Here is an 8,948-nt window from a genome sequence, read left to right as displayed (position 1 = left end):
CGGCTGGGCACGAAATGAAATCAAGTCACATCAGGTTTAGCCATCCAGGGTGTCATCGGTTCAAGGACCAGAGCCTTTGGACAAGTACTTAATTAGCCGACGAGGCCTTGAGGTGGCCTTTGAGGTGTAACCCGTTCACTAGGTGTCCGCCCCAATGTAGTTCGTGCCACTTTAAGTTCAGTCTGTCAAGTTCAGGGATCTGAACCAGAATGTCGGCTTGACAGGATTGCAGACTGCACCCATGTAGCTTGACAACTGCAAACCAGCTAATAGGACTCTTCTTATCCGTTTACAGACCTGCAAGTCCTTCTCCTCTCACAATCCGTCTATCAATGTCAGCTAGTTAGCCATTCCCATGCAAGATGTAATCAAAAATAGTCGTAAAATGTCGATTATGTTTTTAATTTAAAATAATTTTTCAGACTTTAAGTTCGTATGATAGGACGTTATTTTCAAGAAAAAATAAAGCCTAAATAGTTATTCAACGTATAAAGTAATGAATTAACAGTAGTAATACCTTCATTATGAATGAATAATAGACATAAAGCTTAAATTAAGCACAGATTAAATTCATAAGGGGCTGTTTTTTTGTAACCTTTAACCTTCCACATCACCTCTCTGTCCAAATATATCTTTTCTAGCTTTTTAGCAAAACATTTTTGTTATCAAAAGGGTCCACACAATGGCCCAAAAGTTTACCATTGACAAGTGGAGGGCTCCACATCTATGCCCCATTTGTGCTAAATGTAAAACACAGCCACAAGTATTTTGTGCTACCAATTTGCGGCACCTGGAATTCAGGTGCTTCGCCTGTTGTTTGAAATATCACAGACAATTAAAAAGTTGCTGCCATCAAATTTAATGCTTAATTTTAGTGGACAACTTTCCGCATGATTGCTGTTGTTTAGCTGCGGCCCCGCTGCTAATTTATGCGCCACAAAAGGACGCTGGTAGATATTCAGGTGACATCTAATTGCATTTCACATTTCGGGGAATTGTCCAAAAAAAAATACACATACTATAGAACGTGCTGCGGGCTGGCTGAACTTTTTGCCAGCTCTCCACTTTTAATGAGTTGAAGTTGCCGCAATTTTACGGGTCCACGAGAAGTGGTTGGCAGGTCGGATAGGTGGTGCCGAGTGGCTGTGGGTGGGGCTAGGTTTACCTGTGGCGATGGGGACTGCCGCAAATTGGCTCATGTGGTCGGCTTTGTTAACATCTCCTGTCGAATTGAATCTCTTATGGGTCCTTTTTACGCTGATGTCCTTTTAATGCGACTCTGATGTGCGATAATTTTATCATAGGTCTGGTGCGTGTTCCCTAGATCTGAGTTTTAAGTATTTCAAACAAAATACCACGAAAATGTTCCAAAGAAATCTAAGAACTGACTTAAATCTTTAATTATAAAATTTTAACAAATGTTTTAGTAATTTTTGTTTAAAAGCACACCCATTTTACCCTCATTTAATATCATTAAAGTTGGTACTTTTGTCAGATACTTAAAATTATTTTTCAGTAGGTCTGACTAACACTTTTTATACCCGTTTCGTTGAAAAGTATGTAAAAGGTAGAAGTAAGCGTTACCGATCGTACAAATTTTGATCAGGATTAATAGCGATGTCGATTAAGCCATGTCCATCTGTCCGTCCGTCCGTTCGTCCGTCTGTCCGTATGAACACTGAGATCTTAGGAACTATAAGAAATACAAAATTGGGATTAAGCATAAACATTCTTAAGTTCCTTACGCAGCGCAAGTTTTTTTTAGCATCCTGCCACACCACGCCCACAAATCACAAAAAAAATAGCTAAAATATCAGGATCTTCTGGGGTAGAAAGTTGGGATTAAGTATTTATAATCTTGATATCCCAGCGCATCTTATTGTGGTACCATTATCACGGCACACCCACTCTTACGCCCACCAAGCTCGAAAGGCAATTTTCGCTTTTTGCAGAAAAGCTGATATCTCGGGAACTATAAGTGATAGAAATGTGGCATAAGGCATGTAGTTTTTTAGGTTAGGGGGCTATGCAAATTTTGTTTTCCATTTTGCCACGTCTACTCTAATGCTCACAAAACCCGGAAAACCAAAATTGAGAAAATCTCGGGAAGGATTTAAGAGCTAGAAAGTTAGACTTTAAAATACATAATTTGGATGTACCACTGCAGCATGGCGCTAGTTTTCATCTGGCCACGCCTACCTAATGAATGTCTTCGATTGACCTTGTATAACATATTTTTGTCAATATCTATCGATTTACCAAAGATTTTGCAAGTCTGAACATTATTTCGGTATTTATGAAGAAATGTAGGTTATAAGGCCTCAAATGGGCAGTGACGTCACCATCAGTAGTTGTTTTTTTAACAATAGGTGTCGCTTTGTTAAAATCTAGTAGGAAAATGAATATTTTAAAATTGTGTAAACCACTAACGGGTATCTTATAGTCGTGGCACTCGACTATAGAGTTTCTTCTTGTTCTTTCTTTAAATATGTACTTGCAACACCTGTTAATTAAAGCTTAATTGGAAGAATATAAAAAGGATAAAAAACGAGAACGGGTTTTTTGCAGCAAACTCTTCTCTTTTCCAAATGAAACTAAAAGCTTGGTTTCTTCTTCTACTTGATTGTTTGCACTCATTAAGAATAGAAACTTAGGTGAACCCGTTCTTTGGTTTTTTTCATTGGTGTTTTCCAAGCAACTTTTCAGCACTTCCTCACCGTACCCCCGATCCTAACCCACTTTTAGCCATAGAATTGGCTGCTAAACATTTCGAATCGCATGCACACAGCTTATCTGCATCGGCCACTAGACTATTTATTCTCAATTATTATTAAAAAGTTAGCCATGGCAGCTGCGAATGCTTGCAGAAATATTGCATAGATAGTATCCTCTCTACTGGGCTACTGAAAATACCCCTCCGTTCATTTAGCAGAGTTAGCCGGAGGCGGAAAACTAATAAAGCTGCACTGAGTGGATTCATATAGTTTCTGTTTTCCATTTGCCACCAACGGCTTTTTCCCTCTCTCGTTTATTTTGTTGATTTAATAAAGCCAAAAGCTCATTAGCACTCAAACAACAAGCGGGAGCAGCATCAGCAACTTTCCCCATTATTTGTATGTTTCAGTTTTAATTCGGAAATGTTTACCTTCGTTAGAGCGGTGATTCAGGATTCAGGATTCAGGACTCAGGCGCCGCCAAAGGCAAAAGAAGCTGCCCAGTAATAATAATAATTCTTTATACCCGGCAAGCTGACCGGCAAAGTATCTCAACCGCAATATCAAATATTTAGCCTGGGCACTCAAAAGCAGCCCTAAGATATGGTATTTTCATTGAATTCCCTTAGTTATTGTTGTGTCCTAACCCCTTTTTACTGCTTTCTGATTTTGTCAGAAGCTCTTGAAATGTGTCTCATTCAGGCCAGAAATTTATTTCGTTTCGTATTTGTGGATTTGTGGGCAACTCATCGAAATCTGATATCTGTGGAAGCCATCATCTTGTGGCAGGCAACATTTGTCAAGCCCAATGAGTATGCAGAATGCTGAATGCAGAATGCAGAGTGCATTTATTCAGATGACACACAAGGCATACCGAACAATCTGGTAAATTGCAGTAGTTCGAACTTAATACTGGCATAACAACCACAATGTGATTGAAATGGATCCTGCGTTCTGTTTCGAATTAATGATTTTCTGGGAAAAGGCCTGCCGCACATGCCAATCTCAATAAGTTTTTACTTTCAGGATTGTGTTAATAAATTGAAAACGTAAGATTACGAGGTATATTAACTCTGGCTTTGAGAAGAGTATTCCAGTTGCTTTTATGATTTTAAATATATTTTATACTATTTTCAAAAGTCTGAGTCATTCTCTAATCAAATGTAAAACAAATAAATCGGTGATAATGGATTCCAATTTAAAATCATTTGTATCAATACAGACGTCTTTTAGGTTATCCCCTCTCGATTTTCCAATTCCTTTCAACTCCCCCAGTCCTTGACTCCGAAGTGTCGGTTTCTCCTCTCTCTGATTCCTGTTCACAGGGGCACCACTGACCAAAGCAATCAAAGGATTCTCCGCTTGCGGCCTTTGGCACCTTGACGCCTTCGTCGGTTCTCTCACCTATTTTCTAATTTTCCTGCTGGCAAATTCAATTAGTTCCGCCTGCCCAAGTTGGTTGAATTCCGAACCGTGCGCCCCAATCAATTTCCATTTATCCGAGAAACAATGGGAAGGCGTACGGAGGACCTCTCATTATGCTGTCAGCTTAATTATTATTTTGACATCCCCAGCTGTACATTTAATTACTTGAAATATTTCCATCGCAACTCGGCCTGCTTAAGTCGCTAACCTGGCCAGAAACCAAATCTCGGTTTGTGTCCCGCGGAGAATTCAACTTTCGAAACTCCAATAAAACGAGCTGAGCAATTGCCCTTTGGTTTTGGTTTACTTTTCAGCACTTTTAGCTTTCTTGTTTACTTGCCCGTTGCTTTTGTTTCCCTTTAATTTTTTACAACGAGAATTGTTCTGCGAGAATTGTATTCCCCCATGCGCTACTTGGCTAAGCCTTTACTGCCCGTATTTATTTAAGTTTGGGGCCCACGAACATGCAAAACTGTGTAGGCGGAAGTTCCATCCTGGAATGCGAGCCACTGCAAAAATTCGAGGTATAAAAACAACACAGACAAATCAATCTAAACACAACTTTCACAAAATTTAAAATAACGAAAACTTTTGGATTTCTAAATCAACAGTTCTGAAAGGGGCATTGGAAATAAATGCTTCGGAAATAAATAAAAGTTAAATGTAAAAATCTGAAAATATAAATAAATGATAAGGTAAGTTTTTATTTGATTGAGTTTATGCATATATTCCTTTGTAAGTTGTATCATAAATTAAATCGTAAGATATATAAATACATGTATATATTAACTTATTTTTATTTCTCATTCTCATTCTGTAGCAATAACCTAAATATTCCACACACAAAGCTGATTTCTTAGCACTTCTCCAAATAGCACTCTTCTTTCTGATTTCTTTCAACTAATTCTCTCCACTTGAGTTGTCTTTCAGAAGCATCTGAGTATCTCTCAGTCTTCCAAGGCTTCTTTATTAACAGCCCTTTGACCTGGCGGTTTGTAAATTAAACATCAAAGGGCTTGACCGCAAAGAAAATAAAGAAAAGGGGAGGCCCAAGGCTCCAACTTCTATTCCCTCCATTCATCAGGACGGTCATTTGTGTCTGATGCTGTTTGGCAAATTAACAACATACATCATTGACCTGTAATCCGGGAAACAGCCAGCCGGAGAAGCAGACCCGTAGTCGCTTCTGTATTCGTACTTAAACCCGTAGTCAAAGCCAAGCTGCCGGATGGCGTCCGCCTTTTGGATTTTGCCTCCATTCAGTTTTGTCTGGCGCTTGGCATATCCGATGGAAAAGCAGCTCGGGAAACAATGGGAACAGTGATGGGGAATGCCTCTCTTGGAGTTTAAATGCGAAAGATACTCTTTGGTTGGCTTTGGAAGCATTTCTTTATAAATCTAGTATCTACAAAAAGTTTTAAAATAAACCAAAAATGCGATTTTTGAGTACCTTGACATACAAAATTAGCATACTATAACCTACTTATTATAAGTACAGGAAGTATACAGATAATAAAACGGTATTTTGTTATTGAAATAAAGCCCAGCGCAAATTAGTATGTCAACAGCTCATATCAATAAACTTAAGACAAACAAGAAACATTTTTAAAATCATTCCCCATCACCAATGCGATATGCCCAAGGCATTCCATATCCGGAAACTCCCAAGCTGTGTGAATGAAAAACAAAATGTTAACAATATGTTAACCGAAGCGGAAATATCACTTAGGAGCAACACGAAATCGGACATGGACAGCAACTCTTGCTGACTTTCATTTCGACCGGCAAAAAAAGAAAAATCGTAGCAAAACGAAAAAAGACTTTCGGCCCGGGGCAATGGCTTCTGAGCTAGAAAAAGGCGGAAAGAATGTGTCAATAATGACTAATGGCCAAGTCGGAACCAGAACCTACAAAGTTCGGATCTCCCTGCTGGCTGGGGATTCCCATTTATTTTTGCATATTTTTGCGGGCTCGCCATTCGGGCTGCTTATTCTGTCAAAATGATGTGGGAGACTTACCTTTTTTTCTGTTTTCGAGTGCCGCTGTTGGTCCCTGTTGGGATTCGCTTTTAATTTCAAATTCACAGAAGACGAAAACTTTTGCCCCGCCTGTGTGACCCAATTTTGCATGGGATTCATTTGGCTTTAAGAGGAGGACACATTAAGATAAATTTCATTTTTGTTTTTCCATTTGCATTTGACTAGCTACAGACTGAGGACAAACATTTAATTAATTTAGGCTTACTCAACTCGCACCCAGCTAACGAAGAGATTTCGACAAGTGCAAGTCTGGTAATGGAATCTGGCATTAAAAGGCATAATGTTTCCACGAAGCAAACTTTCAACAAAGTAAATACATTTCTACGAAGTTCATGTGCTTTAAGTACAGAGAAAATTTAAAACTATATTACTTTAATATTCAGTAGCATTTTTTATAAATTAACTACAAATTTTAAATTGCAATTCTAGTGAATGCTTTATAAAACCACAAAAACTCAAAAAAAAAAAAGGAAACGATATTTCATTTGGTGGTGGAATATAAATCTCCAAGTTCCCACAATGGATTGACCCACTCATTCTCAAGAACTTCCAGACTTCCTTTTACAGCACTCTAATTTAAATAAATCCAAGTGCCTTTATTCCAGGAAACCGTTCTTTGATTGCCAATGCGACAACCGTCGGTGCAAACACAAACACATCATTAGGGAAAAGTGAGCCACAAATCGAAGCTCATTACGGGGAACACTCCGTTACAGCATTGCTTTGCCCTGGTAAAAAAGGAAAACACGTGCCTGTTTTTCTTCAGTTGCTGGGGATAAAAATAAAACCTGGCTCGCCGGCCAATTGGTAAATCTTTGTGGTCTGCAGCCCACAATTATGGAGAGAAAATGAAACGCTCATCTGTCGTCGAAAAAAAGCACCCAGAAACAGGAGAAAAATGGCCCAAGGACTCAAAAAAATGCCAGAAAAAAAAGGAAACTAAAGAGGCAGTGCCGAAATGGGCGAGATGAGGAGGCATAAATAACTATGTCCGCACAAAGTAAACAGAAATAAAAGCGGGGCAAACACAACAAACTCAAATTACACACCGAAATGCTGGCGGATGGGGGAGAAAGTGGGTGGTTTTCCGGAAAAAGTGAGGAAGTTCGTGGGCAACGCCGAAAAGTAGGCAACTAATGTTCGCAAATGTTTGTCTGGGTTTGCTCAGGTTTGCGTTCCATTCCATTCCCAGCCATTTCAACTATGCAGGTGAGGTCTTTCCCTGCCTTTACTTTCCCTTCCAGTGTGTGCTTATGTAATTAATGTTTTCCTACTGGTCCAAGTCCTGCAGGAGCCCCAGGAACAGCAGGATCTGGAAGTGTGAGCCCAAAAAGTTTGCTCCCAACAGGAAATTGTTATTGTTTTGTCGCCTTAGAAAAGCAAAGAGCAAAAAAGTGAAATAAAAGAAGGCCAAAGAATTAGTACCCTATAACAGGAAAATTACTGAATAATGGAACAAAATTAATTAGGGAAATTTTGGATAATTTCGAAATCGGTTTTCGTTAAAATATGTTTTATTGTACCTTAAAACTAAATTAAAGGAATCTAAGCATATGTATTTAATTATCCTGAAGCTTTCATCATAACCCAACAAAAAGTCACATTAATGGGTAGCTTACATGAAAACCGAAAGTGGGAGTAAACTGCGCTGTGTGTGCCATATTCAAGTTGAGCTGACCGCCATCGGGCTATCCCAGCTTGGTCAGGTCGTTGACTTGTCTCCGAGTATTCCCATTTTTGCGTGTGTGGATGGGTAATTAAGATGCTATCACAGGGCGTTGAAATTCGAGACGAAAAAACGATTTCTTGTTAGGCATTCGGCTTTTGTGGCTCAGACAAACCCTAAACCGTAATGTTGTCCCGGAATTTCCCGGAACTCGTTTGCCTTAAAGGTTAAGGCCGATTGCCTATTCCCGACGGCGTGCCATATTTTTCAATAAGCAGAATTGACACCCACTCGACCAGGCACGGGCCATCCCGCCACTTGAGTCCTGGCTGAAGCTGGACGAGGCTCTCTGACAGTTTCCAGGGACAGGGCTAATTTACGCCTTCAATTTGTACTGGCCGAGCACTTGTTATAATTGATGGCCAGTCCGGGACAGTCGTTCACTGAGACAAAAATAAACCCATTTCTGTAAAAGCATTATTATTACAGAGTCAGGCTGAGTATGTAAGGAAACTAATATTTTGCAGCAGTGAAAATATCACTTGATTAGGGAAAGTAATTAGTTTTTAATACATTTCAATTGGTAATTTGCAATACTTACTCCGTATTCTACTAGTATTATTTTCAGTGCAGCCTTAAGGCAGCAGAAGCAGTCGTACGAGAGTAGGGGGAGTCACGCTTACCCGCTGGCTAGTAATTTACTTGTCCTGGCTGGGACGATTTTGCTTTTACCGCCTCTTCCTAGGTGACGCCTAAAAGCAGACTACGACCTGGCAGAGAACACTCCATATATCGTATATGTATATGAGCAGCATATTTCAGGCATTTTTATGGCTCAAGAGTAGAATCATAAATATAGGAATTGCTGAGGGGAAAATGAAGAGAAAAGGGATTCGCAATCCACGGCATGTGGCGTTGTTTACGGAAGAAACTTCCTGACCATGGGGGTGCCTCATCTATTTGGCGCCTGGTTCCCTAATCTCTCCTCTTGCCTATATTCATCATCATCTTTGTCGAAAAAAATGCTACAAAAATGTTGATCGATTTGAGTTTGACTTTTATGCCCGCTGCGTGTTTGTCGTTTTCAAAGAAAACTTCTTCGGA

The sequence above is a fragment of the Drosophila eugracilis genome, unplaced genomic scaffold (assembly GCF_018153835.1).
Source record: "Drosophila eugracilis isolate 14026-0451.02 unplaced genomic scaffold, ASM1815383v1 contig_2154, whole genome shotgun sequence".
NCBI classification, from domain to species: Eukaryota; Metazoa; Arthropoda; class Insecta; order Diptera; family Drosophilidae; genus Drosophila; species Drosophila eugracilis.
The sequence above is the reverse complement of the archived record's forward strand: the minus strand, read 5'-3'. Positions refer to the sequence as shown.